This window comes from Camponotus vicinus, unplaced genomic scaffold (genome assembly GCF_025532165.1).
Source record: "Camponotus vicinus isolate PSW18456_S1 unplaced genomic scaffold, iyCamVici1.0 SCAF_6, whole genome shotgun sequence".
NCBI classification, from domain to species: domain Eukaryota; kingdom Metazoa; phylum Arthropoda; class Insecta; order Hymenoptera; family Formicidae; genus Camponotus; species Camponotus vicinus.
Window position 1 is genome coordinate 2886865 of NW_028141978.1, and position 20076 is coordinate 2906940.

The window sequence follows — 20076 nt, forward strand, 5'->3', positions numbered from 1 at the left end:
CCCTCTAATAATCGATGTAATTGTAAAGTTTAATAAGATTTAAATAATGTAAAGAATCACGTTTAAAACAGTTATTAATAAAGTTATCGATCGTCTTTTAAATTATAGAAGAAAATATTTGCACTACCAGCATTTTGCACGAACTATTAAAAACAATATTCAAAGACGTGGAAAGATAAACAAAGCTTTAATGTATAAGTCAACGATTAAATTATAAGATAAATCGCGATTTAAAATTCCCGAGAAAACGCGACGAATAAATAAATCGATAATATTCGGAATATCCGATTGTGATATGTATACCTTTTATAATATAATAATCGAAGCGCCTCAATAGACAGGTGCGCGATATAATTATTATCACGTAAATATAGAAAATCGAAAATATTTCGACAAACATTTGAGGTCTGTAATGTTTGTGAATATGCAATTCACCGACCGATTTACTTGCGAATTTTTATAAGATAAATCGCGATTTAAAATTCGCGATAAAACGCGACGAATAAATAAATCGATAATATTGAGAATATTCAATTGCAGATACGCGAGTGATATACCGATAATCCGATAAAAAGAGCAGCGAAATTAAAAATGGAGAACGATTAACATCTTGTTTCTACATCAGATTTCGCAAGAACAATCTGCGAAGAAAAGTTAAGTGATCCATTGAAAATCGGGAACTTGTAGGAGGGAACGAATCCTGGATCTTCCGAACTATTCCCGATAGCAATGATTTCAGTAATAAATCAACGACAATTATCCCTCGTCATTATCTTCAATTCACGAAATTGATATGCACATCAGAAAACATGTTTTTCCATTATTAAGAAATATATTTCTTTATTGAAAATTAAATGGATATAACGACCTTTTTTATTGAAATGTGATTACGAACGATTATATTTATAAATAATAAAATACATGCATTATTGGAGTTTGTGTTAAATGTGCGAACACATATAATTTGGGGTACCGTTCGCGCGCGCGAGACGAATCGAACCCGATATCAGCAAGATTTAAAAAATTTCAATTCGAACAGTGTGCAAAATAAAATAAATCAAATAATTTTAAACAATTAATTCTGGATTAATTCTCTAGATTCTTATTCTTATAACGTTCAAATTAATAATTTCTTTTCTTTTAATAAATATCTTACTGATATAGGAGTACCCATTCGATTTGTCTCGAAATTTTTAAGTATTCGCACATTTTATGTAACATTCATGTATAATTTCGCTTATATATAATATATAACATTATTAAAAATTATAAAAATATTTTGGATACGTGAATTTGTGCATGTATTTTATTATATATATATATATATATAAAATGGTATATACCTAAAAACTAATATTTCAAAATGGCGATGGATGTCCAATACCTGCAAATAGTTTAGTTCTTAAAAGAAACTAAAAGTTAATGTTAATATCCTCAGTACCTAGAAATAATTTTTCAAAAGAAACAAATTATATTAATTAAAAATATATTCGTTCGTAATCATTTTTATAAAAAAATATACAAATTAATTACAATATGAAATTACTTGAAAAATTAAAATTTATACACAACGCTATATCCATATTTAATCTACTATTCAATCTTTCTGGCATTATATATATAGACAATAATAATACCAATCCTAATAATGATAGAACATTTTTAACGAAGAAAAGAAAAGATACATTTCTCTCATCTAAATATATATTATTTAAATTAATTCAACGTTAAAGAAGCGTATCATCGTTGAATTACTACCGAAATCATTGCTTTCGGAAATTGCCAGGAAAACCTGGGATTAGTTCCTTCAATCTTACAATAAAAATTCCCAATTTTCAACAGGGCACCGAACTAGACGTCGCGAATGGATCTCACAAGAACCGGTGAGAAATAATTCTCCATGATGAAAATCATTTCGACTCCTCGGCGGTACGAGCCACGCAACTTTCATTAACGTTTATTTAACGGAAGGAACAATGATAACTCTTTTATTAAAACGACAATCTCGTCTAAGAACGCGAAAAAGAACGCGAGAAAAACACGGTGTTTTCGCAACGATAATTTATTAATTTATTTATGAATATTTTCCGATACGAAAAAAAAAATTCGTAAATACAAATATAACTGAAAAAACGAATGATTAAATTCATAATAATTAACTCGCGATTCTATAATATCGAAGGTGATCGTTAAATTTTGTGAAGCTAATATTTAATCGTTGACTTATCACATCGAATCTTCACTCTCTTATTCGACATTTCTTTATATTTAATTAGCAATATTTAGGAATATTATCTGACGAGAGGGACAGCGATAAAATTCTTCTGTTAAAATGATAAATTTATATAAGGACGCGAAGAGAACGCGGAAAGAACACGGTATTTTCGCAATCATAATTTAATAATTTATTTTAAGAATATTCAGTTCCGCGCGATATGGAATTTATAAATAAATAAAGCTAACGCAAAGCATATCATTAAATTTATAATAATTGACTCGCGATTCTGTAACGAAGGCGTCCGTCAAATTTTATAATGCTTATATTTAATCATTAATTTAGCATCGAATTTTTACATTTTATATAAAAATTTTCCGAATTTATTAATGACTCCTTGACATAAAAATACAAACAGTTACTCTTTTATGAATATTCCAAAAATATATACTACAAAAACAAATACTTTAATTTAATGAATTACTATTATGTTAATTACTATTATGTAATCATTAAACGTATACTTTCGATAATTTTTCGTGTAATTTACATAAGAATTTACAATCGTAAATACAATTTCATATTATATAATTATAGTCATAATTGTATTGTATTTTACAATTCAAATATCAATGTTAGATTATAATTAAAATACAATTATAACTATTTATAATTTACAATTTATAATTTACACATTTATGATGCTATCAATATCAAATAATAATATTCCATTTATTCAAATATTTAATAACATCGATATAATAATTTGATATCGATAGCATTAACATTTGGATTTAATATTATATTTCATTTAATACACATATATTTTTAAGTTTTAAAATAAAATATAACATGTTAAAATTTCTTAAACGTTAATAATTATGCAATTTCTTTAATATTTCTGAAAATAATTTTGATAATTTAAATTTCACTTTTAAAATGTTTTCATTTTTGAAACATGTTATATTTATTTTTACAACGTTTTTAAAAATAAATTCAACTAAATTAAAATAATTTTAATTTACCCCTAGGATTATTGGAATATTAAAAGAAAGAATGAATCTTTCTTGATAGCCCTAACAACCCTATTATTAAAGGATTCTAATAATTTTAATAGCTCTAATAATGCTACTATTACAGAATTCTAATGATCTCAAGAGCCCTAACAACCCTAATATTAATAGAAGAATTCTAATGATTTTACTTAATAGCCTTAACAACCCTACTTCCTGATTAACTAAAATTATTCGAGATTTGAGGAACCTATCTCTATTCATCACCTCACCATCATGTATATATTTTAGTCACGTGCCCTAACCGCGTGCCCTAACCGCGTGCTCTAATCGCGTGTCCTAACCGCGTACCCTAACCGTACTCTTCGGGCCAGTTGAACCTACCTTTCGTTGATCCTGGCCACTTTCCTTCTCGATCTCTAATCAGAGATCGAAGAAGGAGATAATTACTCCTTCTTTTGCCGGATAATTACCGGCAAAAGAGCGTGAAATATTTACGCTCATTTAGTAACGATCGTTCGATTTCACGATCGCTCGTTAAATATTGAATATAACTTTATTTTAACTAAAATAAAGCCAAATTACTACAAATTTCTATAAATTATATTTTATAATAAAATATATAATTAATGTGTGTATATATAATTAATGTGTGTATTTATCATATTACAAATTATTTAATTAATTAATCATTTGGCTTTATATTAAGTTAAAGTAAAGTTTAAAAACAATATCTACAAACAAATTCTACGATGGATGAGCTATGAGCAATTAGAAGATAAGTGCGTATTATAAGAATAAATTAGCATCAAAAATTGATAAAATTGATAATTGTTAATGCGTGTTCTTTATTTAATAAATTAGACAAAAAATCTTTACAAAAAAATCTTTTCTTGATCTCTTCTTTTTTTAATTAATATTTCAATATATTTTCGCAATAGATGCAAAGCATCTATTAATTTAATTTAATAATATAAGCATTAATTTAATTTAATAAAATAAGCATCTATTAATTTAATTTAATAATATCTAATTAATTTAATTTAATTATTTTATTTAATTTATTTAATTTAATCCATCCTAGCTCATCCATTTTAAAGCAACGGATTTATCTACAATCTACAATCTACATCTATATCTGTAATCTCTACGAATCCGTTACCTTAAAGTTAAATAAAAGTTTTTTTCACTCACCGGCACTGATGCGCAACAGCGGAGTTGTTGTTATCGAAGCTAGTTGTCTGTAACATACAAATATAAAATTCATTTATAATAATGCTCACAAAATGCAATTAATATTTAAAAAAATTTTTATCGCGCGGAATTTTATATCCAATGTGTAAAATAATAAGCAGATAAACACGTATGGAAAAATTTTATAAATTTTTGAAACTGTTTTTTAAATAGAAAATTTTATATGACTTTTATAAAAATCTTTCTCTTTAATTCATTTAAATAATAAGATCGAATTATTATTCGTTTATAACAAGTTAACGATTTATAACAATTAATATATAAATAATAATATTCACCATCAGGTTGTTCCGCCGGTGCAGGATGCCTCTCCTAGGCCTGCTCCTCCTCTCAGATCATCAGGGTTGTTGCATCGATCTATAACATACAAAAGAAGATTCTAATGTAGCAGCGTTCAAAATAATTAATATTTCAAAAATTATTGTATACATTGAATTTTATATTCGATGCATATAATAATAGCAGATTAATAAAATAATTCTATAAATTTTAAAAAACATTACTAATAATTCTCTTATAACTTTATAAAAGCTTACACCTTTACAAGATTATAGCTTTAATTTAAAAATCTTTTTCTTTAATTCCCTCTTATTTAAATATAAATGAAAAAATATAAATAAAAACATCAAATTAATTGTTGCGATTAATTGTTTAATTTAAATTATAATAAATATATTTAATATTTAATATATAATACAATTACAAATTACAAATAAATAAATTGCTTACCAGAAGGTTGCTCTGCCGGAGCCTGATGCCTCTCCTAGGCCTCCTCCTCCTCTCAGTTAGACGCGCGATACTTAATGGCACTCCCGCACTCACGAGCGATATTTTTATATCGCTATTTTCGCACTTTTACGCGCGATACTAAACGGTTTCCGCACTATTTCGATACGATAAAAAATTTTCTATTTGGTCGCGCGATGTATATACTTAATATGTATATACTTTGAACGGCACTCCCGGTTTCGGTACGAGCGAAAATCCCATTTCACTTATGAGAATCAGCTTCGAGCCAACAGGTCAGGAATGCAACGATACAACGAGCAAGGACTAAGCCCAAACCAGAAAGAAGACGAAACGATTGACGGAAATAAAGGAAAATGAAGTTCGCCAACTCTTTTTCGCGCATAATTATCCTATCTCGTATCGAACCTGGACCCGCTAAGCACGATTTCAGGTGCTCCGCCCGGACATATTATGCCTCCCGCGGTTGCTATATGCTACACCAGGCTAGTAGACGGCAAAAGAAGAGGATACCCACATTTTTTAAATGCTTACATTCAGCAGTTTAGAAAATGGGGAGGCAACCCCTTTTACCGAGCGAAAATCGTGCCTAGGGGAATCCACTCGACTCCTCGACAGGGTTAACACACGCAGTGCGTGTGGCTGTAGACGAGCAAAGAGAAGGGACCCATTGACGACCATTCCGAGCAATCGATCGAGTTCTAACTAATTCGGGCCGAATCACTTGACGAAGCACGAAGCAAGAGTGTACGTTGCATAGCAACGTGTGCAAACTCGAAACATCCCAGTTAGTTGGCATCGGAAGTAGAGACTCGTGACAATAAATGAAATTGGGATTTTATATGAAAAAGTCCAAAAGTTCCGCGAAAACGCGACGACGCGAGAATACTACAACGCGAAAACGCGGTAACGAAACGCCGCCGTCCGCGACACGTTGACGGCATCGACGACGCGAAAGGGTACTTAGCTTCCCATTCAGGCACCTTGAGATTTATCATAAATAGAAAAATTTAAGATAAACCTCAAGGCACCATCCAAGTACTAAGCCCTCCCACCGCGACAAGGTGTACCCTATGGGAGGGTTATATTATATATAATTTTATATATAATATAATACATAATTTGAAATTTATTTTGTAATACAGTACATAAATTTAAATTCGCAAATATAAACGATAGATAAAAATATAAAAGATAAAAGAAAATCTATTATATAAAACAATGTTCAAAATAATTGATTTTAAAACTAATTATTGTGCGCAATTAGTTTTTACTTTTAAATAGATATAGTTTAATGTTATAAATCGCGTAATTACAAAATAATTTATATTTCTTATTGATATAAACTTTTAAAAATATGATAAATAAAAAAATTTCTATATTTTTATATATGAAATATTTAAATAAATATATTAATATGAAATATTTTATAAAATATAAGAAGTATCTGAAAATATTAATTAATAAAATATTTTATAAATGTTTTAATTATTTTAAAATAAAGTGGAATATTTTTTATAAGTATATGTATTATATATGTTACAATTTAAAATCATTATTGAATCACTATCAAAGAAATAAAACGAAACGTGAAATATGTATATTTTGAATATATACTAATGATAAATAATTTATATATTGTTACGTCCGCGGAACGATATATATCGAACACGCGCGACAATCGACATACGCTGACGCTCGTGCACTCGTAAATAATAACGCGATTTAAGGTGCACAAGAATTTTAATAAACCGCGAGTAACATACAAGAATTCAGAATAATCGTAAAACGGATCACAAATAGACGCGCGTCCGCACAGCTTGAAAGCTGGACTCTCTGACGGTCGTTGTTTATAACAACATCTTGACAACGCGCGCGGAAACGATCTTCTTCGAAGGAATTCAAGGGTGACGAATACATCCAGCGGGACGGAACGCGGGAGCACAACAATATAATAAATAATGAATGTGATAAATAATTTATATTACTGACTTACATCATATCTTATTGATCCATCCACTTCCAAAACCTCCTTTTTTCTTTTGCTTCCTTCGCTCTTTTCTCGTGGCACTTTAATCCTCGTTGCACTTACACTTATTCAAAGTGAAAAGTTCCTCGTTGCACTTGCAATTGTGTTTAGAGAAAGAATTTGATAATATATGAAACGTCTCACATCACTACTTCACTGCTCAAGAGCCACTGAGCGAATGATCGTAAGTCAAGAACATTACCGCGGTACTGTTTATATCGCCAGGGTCGACTATGGAAAGAAAGAATTTGATAATATATGAAACGTCACTACTTTATTGCTCAAGGTACTGTGCGAATGATAATAAAGCCGTGTAACGTATTAACAATAGCGCTATACTGTTTATCAAGGTCGAACACGGTGTTATTGATAATTCTCTCGTTGTCGAAATATTTTCTGTAATATAAAATATTCGCACGCGGAATAAAATTATAGAAGTATTTTAATTTATTGATTAAAATTGATTATTTATTAAACAATTTATTATAGAGCCTTTCGTTATGTTAATTATTTGCATCTATAATTCGATTGTTTTATTATAATAAGTATCAATGATCGATATCATAACATAATTAATTCTCTTATCCCCTTTTACGTATCCCCTGTTTCAATTTTTATTCACAGTAATGAATGATTGCGATTCGATAAAGATTTATCGTTCCGATACAGTTTCATGTCGTTAATTAATTTTTAATTAATTAATTTTTATTAATATTTAAAGCAAATTATGTTTCGATACTAATCGTAATCGTGTTTAGTAAAAAAATTACAATATACGAAGCGTTTCTCACCACTACTTTATTACTCGAGAGTCATCATGCGAATGATGACAAAGCGGTAACATATAGCGCGCTACTGTTTATATTTTATATTGCCAAAGTCGAACACCGTGTTATTGATAATTTGTTGCCGAAATATTATATATTTTATATATTATAAAATATACACTATCGCGTAATATTAAATTATAGAAGTATTTTAATTTATTAATTAAAATTGATTATTTATTAAACAATTTGCCCGAACTCACCACTCCTTCCCCACTCTCCGTCGCGCGCCTAGTATAAGGTTACAATCGGACGACTCTCGTTGCCTCATCCAAATTGGCCGATTTTCTTTAATTAATTTTTCGTTAATTATTACTAATATTGCAAAACAGAGCACCTTCCTTCTTAATTTGAGCCAATCTACCTTCACACTTCGGGACTACAAAAAGTTATCAGACATCCTGTATACATATCTTATAGTACATATCTTATAGTACGTAAAATACATATTTCGACAATGAATTTTCAATAACATATAGATAGTGATACGAATAAAATTACTACATGTTCTATACGAATAAAATTACTTCTTTAATAATACATATAGTCAAATATATTTCGTGATAAAGTATAATTTATTATTTTAGATTCGTTGAAACCGTTCAAAACGTAACGATATATCCATCCGGTAATCATAATTTTACTAATCAGATAATAATATTTTTAATAATATTTTACGATAGTAATTTTTTTAATTAAAAAATAATATGAATAATATATAAAAAATTTATAAATCACTTACCACGCAATTTCATTACTCCGTATGTTGCCTGTCCTATATGCCTTTCCCAATATCCTTTTCCTCCCTTGTTCGTCCTTTGTTATTTTTTCGTGGCACTCACTCTCGAAAATACGACTAATTATAATTATGGAACGATTGTGAGATACCTTGCACGGCATGCCTCATCGCGGAATAATTATACAAGAAATGCACCTTATTATATTGTAAGAGATAGAGAACACACGAGGGACGTATTCGCTCGATATTTATATCGGGCCAAATTCAATACTACTTGTTAAATGCTATTTTCATTGTTGATATATGTATAATATATGTATATTAACACGAATTATAAGATCGAAAGATTAATGTAATTGAAGTCATGATATGTAATAATTATTTAATTATTAATTCGATAATATACAAAGTATTTTGTATCACTATCTTTGCTCGAGTCTCACTGTACGAATAATACCAAAGTCGTGGCATGTAAATATTAGCGCGCTGTTGTTTACGCCACCAAGGCCAAGATGTTATTGTCCGTTCATCATCGAAATATTTTACATTCTTTAACAAACATATGCGCGAAATATTAAAGTATAGAGAAATATTTTAGATTATACAGATTAATTACATAATTATTTATTAAAAGATTAATGTATCTTTTATGGAGCTTTTCGTTATATGTTAATTATTTAGACGATTCTACCATTCGACGTTTTAAAGTGCGCGTTTTTAATCCGAATTATATTTAAATGATTGAAAAATAGATGAAACATCGGAAACGAATTATATTTGACTCTATATAAATATCAATAAAAAATAATTTTCGCTCGTAAAAATTGATTTCATATTAATTAAATCAAAATTGCACATAAATGCCACAGCGCGGTAGTTGGAGCGCAGGAAAAAAACAATACTTCCTTTTTATTAATTGTTGTTTATTTCGAACTAAAAAACTACAAAACGAATATTTCGGATCGTCTTTGATCCTTCCTCAGCACGATTAATAATATAAAATATTATATATATATATATATATAATATTATAATATTGTAATCACATAATATTTTATTATAATCTTCATTGCTGCAATATTTTTTATATTTAAAATGCTCTATATTATAGAATACAATGTACTTAATAATAAAGTATAACATAATTACAAAATATATTATTATTATATTATTAGTAAATTTTATAATTCTTTGCAAGCTGTCTTTTTATATGTCTAATCATTATGCGTCTCTGTCCAATGCATCTTTTTCTTAGAATCTTCGGATTGTTATGAACTGTCGCACTGCCTCGTCCTAAAAAACTGTAGAAACGCTTCTTCTTCTTGTGATGTCCATCGGAATACTTTCTGTGGCTATTTGTTGTCTTCAGGCATTTTTAACAAATATTCAAATTGCTGAAGTCTATTTTTCTTTATTCTTTCGATTATTGTCTCTTTTGCTTCATTTTACTCAAAAATATTAATAATTCATTTTATTTAAAAATATTAATATAATAATATAATAAATATTATTATATATTAATTAATATATTAATATAATAAATAATTAATATGAATAAATAATATAATAATTTTGGTATCTCTCTTAGTCTGACTCTTCCCCTTCGACCTGTCCGGCATGGGTGTCCCTGCCGGTAACGACGGCCAGTATTCATAATTCACTCTTATATTTAAGATCGTCTTAAGTAAATTGGAAAATATTATATAACTATTTATTATATAACTTATTATATAACTTATTTTACTAACTAAACTTACGGAACTTATTTTACTAACTAAACTTACTAACTAAACTAACGGAATCTTAAGAAGCAATCTAAGATACTTAAGATTATTTTAAATATAAGAATAGTCTATAGTCTATATGAATATCGGCGTGTGTTACCGCCGGCATAACTCTTAGGTTCATTAGAGTACTCAAACCTCCTCACCAGGCAAATGCCTTCGTTAAGATAGAGATATATCGAGGAGGAAAATTTTTTTTATTTTTTATTTTTTTTCAATACAGGGTTTAATAAAAAAGTTAATGTAAAATATAATTTGAAATTTAATACAAAATAATTTATTACATGGAATAATTTATTACACGAAAATGTCCAAAATATACGTATAATATAAAATTTACTAAAAATGTTTACATAGTCCAGAATGAGAACGATTAGTCGAGTATGATTAGCGATGATTAATTACGCGACATTTATTATTAATAATAGATATGCAATAATAGAATTTAATGTAACGTAATTATATATAACGTAAATAATCGTGATCAAAAGAGTCATTAATAAAATTATTGATCATTTCTACGATTGTAGAAAAAAGTATTTGCATTACTGGCGCATTTTGCGCGGACTTATTAAAGACAATATTCAAAGACATGGAAAGAGAGACAAAGCTTCGATGTATAAGTCAACGATTAAATTATAAGATCGCGATTTAAAATTCCCGAGAAAACTCGACAATTAAATAAATCGATAATATTCGGAATATCCGATTGCGATATGTATAATTTTTATAATAATATAATAATCAAAACTTCAATAGACATTATAATCGCGCGCGATATAATTATTATCACATAAATGTAAAGATATTTCGACAGATTGACGACAATTTAATGTCTGTAATATTTACGAATATAGTACTCACTGTCATTTACGAATCTTTACAAGATAAATGGCGATTCGAATTCACGAGAAAACGCGACGAATAAATAAATCGATAATATGCGGAATATTTGATCGCGATACGTATAATTTTTATAATATAATAATCGAAGCTCTCAATAGACACGAGCGCGATATAATTATTGTCACGTAAATATAGAAAATCGAAAATGTTTCGACAAACATTTGAGGTCTGTAATGTTTGCGAATATACAATTCACCGACCGATATATTTGTGAATTTTTATAAGATAAATCGCGATTTAAAATTCGCGATAAAACACGACGAATAAATAAATCGATAATATTCAAAATATTCAAATGCAGATACGCGAGTGACATACCGGTAATATCCGATAAAAAGAGGAGCGATCTTGAAAATGGAGAACGATTAACATCTTGTTTCTACATCAGATTTCGCAAGATCGATCTGCGAGGAAAAGTTAAGTGATCCATTGAATGTCGGGAACTTCACTGTAGGAGGGAACGAATCCCGGATCTTCCGGACTATTCCCAATAGCAATGATTTCAGTAATAAATCAACGACAATTATCCCTCATCATTATGTTAAATTCACGAAATTGATATGCACGTCACAAAACATGTTCTTCCATTACTAAGAAATATATTTCTTCATTGAAAATTAAATGGATATAACGATTTTTTTTATAGAAATGTGATTACGAACGATTATATTTATAAATAATAAAATACATGCATCATTGGAGTTTGTGTTAAATGTGCGAACACATAATTTGGGGTACCATTTGCGCGCGCGAGACGAATCGAACCCGATAACAGCAAGATTTAAAAAATTTCAATTTGAATAGTGTGCAAAATAAAATTAATGAAATAATTTTAAATATATAATTAATTCTAGATTAATTCTCTAGATTCTTATTCTTATAACGTTTAAATTAATCATTTTTTTTCTTTTAATCAATATCTTACTGATATAGGGGTACCCATTCGATTCGTCTCTAAATTTTTAAGTATTCGCACATTTTATGTTACATTCATATATAATTTCGCGTATATATAACATATCATATTAATAAAAATTATAAAAATATTTTGGATACGTTAATTTGTGCATGTATTTTATTATACATATATATAAAATGGTATATACCTAAAAACTAATATTCTAAAATGGCGATGTCCAATACCTGCAAATAGTTTCTTAAAAGAAACTAAAAACTAATATTAATATCCCCAGTATCTAGAAATAATTTTTCAAATGAGATAATTAATTAATAATTAATGAAATATATTCGTTCGTAATCATTTTTATCCAAAAAGTTAATAAAATTACAATATGAAATTACTTAAAAAATAAAAATTTATACACAACGCTATATCCATATTTTATCTATTATTAAATCTTTCTGGCATTAGGCAATAATAATACCAATCCTAATAATGACAGAACATTTTTAACGAGAAAAGAGTAGATGCATTTCTCTCACATCTAAATATATATTATTTAAATTAATTCGACTTTAAAGAAGTGTATGGCGTTCATCGTTGAATGACTACCGAAATCATTGCTGTCGGAAATTGCCAGGAAAACCTGGGATTAGTTCCATTCTTACAATAAAAATCCCCAATTTTCAACAGAGCACCGAACTAGACATCGCGAATGGATCTTACAAGAACTGATGAGAAATAATTCTCCATGATGAAAATCGTTTCGACTCCTCGGCAGTACGAATCACGCAACTTTCATTAACGTTTATCTAATGAAAGGAACAACGATAACTTTTTTATTAAAACGACAATTTCGTCTAAGAATGCGAAAAGAACGCTGGAAAACACGATGTTTTCGCAACCGTAATTTATTAATTTATTTATGAATATTTTCCGATACGAAATTCGTAAATACACAAATATGACCGAAGAAACAAATTATTAAATTCATAATAATTTATTCGCGATTCTATAATATCGAAGGTGATCGTTTAATTTTATGAAGCTAATATTTAATCGTTGACTTAACACATCGAACCTTCACACTCTTATTCCATATTTCTTTATATTTAATTAGCGCAATATTCAGGAATATTATTTCACGAGAGAGACAGTGATAAGATTCTTTATTAAAATGGCAATTTCGTCTAAGAATAGGGAAAGAATGCGGAAATAAATATGATATGTTTCCGTAATTTATTAATTTTACGAATATTTATTTCGGAAACGAAATTCGTAAATACATAAATCGAATTGAAAGTAAATCATTAAATCCGTATAATAATTGTGACTCGCAATTTCATAACATCAAAGGCGATCGTTAAATTTTGTGAAAATAATACTTAATCGCTAACTTAACATCGACTCTTTATACTTTTATTCGATTTTTTTACTTTTAATTAGCAATATTTAAGAATATTATTTGAGAGGGACGACAATAAGATTCTTTATTAAAACGGCAATCTCGTCTAATCAAACGCGAAAAGAACGCGGAAAAAGCACGGTATTTTCGTAATCATAATTTATTTCATGAATATTCAGTTCCGCGCGATATGGAATTTATAAATAGATTTCGAATTTATTAATGACTCTTTGATATGAAAATACAAACAGTTACTCTTTTATGAATATTTCAAAAATATATACTATAGAATCAAATATGTTAATTTAATGAATTACTATTATATAATCATTATACGTATACTTTGGATAATTTTTCGTGTAATTTGCATAAGAATGTATTCATGATATTTCTTAAACACTAATAATTATGTACAATTTTCTTAATATTCCTGGAAAAAATAATTTTAATAATTTAGATTTTATTTTTAAAGCATTTTTAAAAATTCAATTTCGTTTTTTAAACTGAAATAAAGCCAAATTACAAATTTCTATATATTGTATTAGAGTGCTAACACGGCCATATTTCATATGGTAAAATATAAAACAAGAGCAACCGTTTATAATTGGGCAGAATTTATGCCGAGTATCACAGAATTTAACATAACACTGTCACTCTCGAAAGATGCAATTGTAATTTATATAATTATTGCTTGTATATTTATTTTAATACTATATTTTAATATTTTATAACTGCTTATATTTATTTTTATCTCGTTGCAGTTTATATTTATTTTAATAAATGCCGGCAAAATGAAATGACACAATATGTATATATTAATCTAATCTGTATATGTATCCTGCCCAATTGTAAATGGTTATCCTGACTTTAGCTGTTAGCAGCCTAGTATAATATATAAAATTTTTATAATATAAAAATTTTCTGTGCAGATTATCAATAAAAATTGATTGATATTATAATAATATATATATAATTAATAAATTTTTATAGTAATGCATAATTTATAATAAAATATAAAATTAATATGTGTATAACATTTAACATATTACAAGTTATTTCATTAATTAATCATTTGGCTTTACATTAAGTTTAAAAACAATATCTACAATAAATTCTATAATGGATGAGCTATAAGAAATTAGAATAAGATAAGTGAATAAGATAAATACGCGTTATAAGAATAAATTAGCATCAGATGTAATTGATAAAATTTTTAATGTTCTTTTCAATAAATTAGATAAAGTTTATACAAAAATGATCTTTTCGCGATCTTCTTTCTTTATAATTAAAATACTGCAATATATTTTCGCGATGGATGCAATACATTTCGAACGAATTTATTAAAAGTTATTTAATCTATCCTAGCTCATCCATTTTAAGGCAACGGATTTATCTACAATCTCTACCGTTACCTTAAAATTAAATAAAAGTTTTTGTCACTCACCGTGGCATTGATGTGCAGCAGCGGAGTTGTCGTTATCGAAACTACTTGTCGTTAAAACTACGTCTGTAACATACAAAAATTAAATTCATTTATAACAAAGCTCAAAATAATACAATTAATATTTCAAAAAATTATTATTGTGCGGAATTTCATATCCGGTGTGTAAAATAATAAGCAGATATAAACACGTATGGGAAGATTTTATAAATTTTGAAATTATTTAAAAAAAAAAATTTTTATATTTATAAAAATCTTTCTCTGTAATTTTCTCTTTAATTCCTTTAAATTATAAGAACGAATTATTGTGCGTACGATTTATAACAATTGATGTACAAATAATAAATATTCACCATCAGGTTGCTTCGCCGATGCAAGATGCCTCTCCCAGGCCTCCTCCTCCTCTCACAATAGTTTGTTGGTCTGTAACATACAAAGAAGATTCAAATTGTAGTCACGATCAAAAAATTATTATTATATGCATTTAATTTTATATCCGACGCACATAAATAATAAGCAGATAAACAATTTTATAAATTTTGAAAAAAATTCTACTAATAAGTAATAATTTAATAATTCTATTAAAAGCTATTCGAACGTAGAAACTTTTAAATTACAGTTTTTATGTAAAAATTTCTCTCTTTTTCTCTTGTTTAAGTCAGGTACATAAAAAATCAAATTACGCGATTAATTACTTAATTTAAATCGCGCGTACGCAATTAATAAATAATTATATATAAGCGATAATTTATTTACCATAGAGTTGCTTCACAGGTGCCTGATGCCTCTCCCAGGCCTCCTCCTCCTCTCATGTTGTTGACGCGCGATACTTTCAACGGCACTCCCGCACTCACGAGCGATATTTTTATATCGCTATTTTCGTTATTTTACGCGCGATACTTAACGATTTCCGCACTATTTCGATGCGATTAAAAATTTTATAGTTGATCGCGCGATGTATATACTTAATATGTCTATACTTTGAACGGCACTCCCGGTTTCGGTACGAGCGAAAATCCCATTTCACTTACGAGAATCAATTTCGAGCCAACCGGTCGGGATTGCAACGATACAACGAGCAAGGACTAAGCCCAAACCGGAAAGAAGACGAAACGATTGACGGAAATAAAGGAAAATGAAGTTCGCCAACTCTTTTTCGCGCATAATTATCCTATCTCGTATCGAACCTGGACCCGCTAAGCACGATTTCAGGTGCTCCGCCCGGACATATTATGCCTCCCGCGGTTGCTATATGCTACACCAGGCTAGTAGACGGCAAAAGAAGAGGATACCCACATTTTTTAAATGCTTACATTCAGCAATTTAGAAAATGGGGAGGCAACCCCTTTTACCGAGCGAAAATCGTGCCTAGGGGAATCCACTCGACTCCTCGACAGGGTTAACACACGCAGTGCGTGTGGCTGTAGACGAGCAAAGAGAAGGGACCCATTGACGACCATTCCGAGCAATCGATCGAGTTCTAACTAATTCGGGCCGAATCACTTGACGAAGCACGAAGCAAGAGTGTACGTTGCATAGCAACGTGTGCAAACTCGAAACATCCCAGTTAGTTGGCATCGGAAGTAGAGACTCGTGACAATAAATGAAATTGGGATTTTATGAAAAAGTCCAAAAGTTCCGCGAAAACGCGACGACGCGAGAATACTACAACGCGAAAACGCGGTAACGAAACGCCGCCGTCCGCGACACGTTGACGGCATCGACGACGCGAAAGGGTACTTAGCTTCCCATTCAGGCACCTTGAGATTTATCATAAATAGAAAAATTTAAGATAAACCTCAAGGCACCATCCAAGTACTAAGCCCTCCCACCGCGACAAGGTGTACCCTATGGGAGGGTTATATTATATATAATTTTATATATAATATAATATATAATTTATTTTGTAATATACTATATAAATTTTAATTCGCAAATATAAACGATAAATAAAAATATAAAAGATAAGAGAAAATCTATTATATAAAGCAATGTTCAAAATAATTGATTTTAAAATTAATTATTGCGCGAAATTAATTTTTACATTTTTACTTTTAAATAGATATATTTTAATGTTATAAATTGCGTAATTACAAAATAATTTATATTTCTTAAATATAAACATTTAAAAATTTCTATATTTTTATATATGTAGTATTTAAATAAATATATTAATATGAAATATTTTGTAAAATATAAGAAGTATTTGAAAATATTAATTAATAAACATTTTATAAATGTTTTAATTATTTCAAAATAAAATGGAATATTTTTTATACGTATATGTATTATATATGTTACACAATTTAAAATCACTATTGTATCACAAGCAAAGAAATAAAACGAAACGAGAAATATGTATATTTTGAATATTGTTACGTCCGCGGCGGCGACTTCGAGATATCGAAGCGCGTTCAACACAATAGGGCACTCGCGGACCGCGTAAGATAAGACACTCTTAACGGAAATTAAGAACTTTAATTAGAAACACAGAATACACAAACAACAAATAATAACAGGGGAAATCTCGCGATAACGATCCGTAATGTAAAACGCGTCCGGATAGCTTGACAGCTATTCTTCGACTCAGCTGACCATCGTTGTTATACAACAATATATACTATTGATAAATAATTTATATATTGTTGCGTTCGCGGAACGATATATATCGAACGCGACAATCGAATGTATCACGCGCGACACAATCGATTGGCACACGCTGACGTTCGCGCAGTAAATAATAACGCGGTTTAAGGTATAAGAACTTTAATAAACCACGAGTAACATACAAGAATTCAGAATAATCGTAAAACGGATCACAGATAGACGCGCGTCCGCACACCTTGACAGCTGGGCTCACACTCTCTGACAGTCGTTGTTTATAACATCTTGACAACGCGCGGAAATGATCTTCTTCCGTCGACGTACTTCCCGCCGAAAGAATTCAACAGGTGGCGAATACATTCAGGGGGATGAGACGCGAGGACGTAACAATATAATAAATAATGTATGTGATAAATAATTAAAATATTAATGACTTACATCATATCTTATTGACCCATCCATTTCCAAGACCTCCTTTTTTTCTTTTGTTTTCTTCACTTTTTCCTCGTGGCACTCCAATCCTCGTTGCACTCATTTGAATTCTTCGTTGCACTTACACTCATTCACGAAAAGTTCCTCGTTGCACTTGCAATTGTGTTTAGAGAAAAATTTGATAATATATGAAACGTCTCACATCACTACTTCACTGCTCAAGAGCCACTGAGCGAATGATCGTAAGTCAAGAACATTATCGCGGTACTGTTTATATCGTCAGAGTCGACTATGTATAGAAAGAATTTGATAATATATGAAACGTCACTACTTTATTGCTCAAGAGCCACTGAGCGAATGATCGTAAATCAAAACCTTTACCGCGATACTGTTTATATCGCCAGGGTCGACTATGTAAAGAAAGAATTTGATAATATATGAAACGTCACTACTTTATTGCTCAAGGTTACTGTGCGAATGATAATAAAGCTGTGTAACAATAGCCGTATTAACAATAGCGCGATACTGTTTATCAAGGTCGAACACGGTGTTATTGATAATTCTCTCGTTGCCGAAATATTTTCTGTAATATAAAATATTCGCGCGGAATATTAAATTATAGAAGTATTTTAATTTATTGATTTAAATTGAAATTATTTTTTAACAATTTATCATGGAGCCTTTCGTTATGCTATTTATTTGCATCTATAATTCGATTGTTTTACTTTGTATTCTCTCATAATCTAAATTATTTTTAGATTTTCAAGTAGAACGATAAAGTAACACGGATGAAATATATTTGTGACTCTAGGTATTGAAATAATAATTATTGTCCGTAAAGATCGCAACGATCGAAGCAATTATTTAACATTTTGGATTCCTATCATTTAATCGATTCTCGATTAAATTGTACATTGTTTAATTAACCAGGATTGAGAAAATTTAAAGCATTGGTCAAAATATATTTAATTCTAATATTGAAGAAATAATTTAAAGAAATATTATAATAAGCATCGATGATTAAAAGATCATAATATATTTAATTCTCTTGTCCCCTTTCAATCCCTCTTGTCCCTTCTTGTATCCTCTGTTTCAATTTTTATTCGCAATAATGAATGATTACGATTCGATAAATATTTATCGTTGCGATACAGTTTCATGTCGTTTATCAAAAGTTAATTAATTTTTAATTATTAATATTTATAGCAAATTATGTTTCGATACTAATTGTAATCGTGTTTAGTACAAAAATTACAATATACAAAGCGTTTCTCACTACTACTTTATTACTCGAGAGTCATCGTGCGAATGACAAAGCCGTAACGTATAGTGTGCTACTGTTTATATTTTATATTGCCAAAGTCGAACACCGTGTTATCGACAATTTGTTGAAATATTTTATATATTATAAAATATACACTAACGCGAAATATTAAATAACAGAAATACTTTAATTTATTGATTATTAATTAAACAATTTATCACGGAGCATTTCGTTACGTTAATTATTTGCATCTGTAATTCGATTGTTTTACTTCGTGTTCTCTCATAATGCAAATTACATTTAGATTGTCAAGTAGTACGATAAAGTAACATGGGTGAAATATATTTGACTCTAAGTATTAAAATAATAATTATTGTCTGTAAAGATCACAATGATGATCGAAGTGATTATTTAATATTTTGTATTCCTATCATTTTATCGATTCTCGATTAAATTGTATATTGTTTAATTAACAAGGATTGAGAATATTTAAAGCATTGGTCGAAATATATTTA

General features: G+C 29.0%; 1 long non-coding RNA gene across 1 annotated transcript; it reads right to left on the reverse strand.

The window, feature by feature from the left end:
- Nucleotides 1–4346: 4346 nt before the first annotated feature.
- Nucleotides 4347–5431, reverse strand: LOC145972703 (uncharacterized). The gene is made up of 3 exons (XR_014439260.1): nt 5212–5431; nt 4761–4839; nt 4347–4469 (listed from the first exon to the last, which is right to left on the reverse strand). It is a non-coding gene; the product is annotated as an uncharacterized LOC145972703 (long non-coding RNA).
- Nucleotides 5432–20076: the final 14645 nt, after the last annotated feature.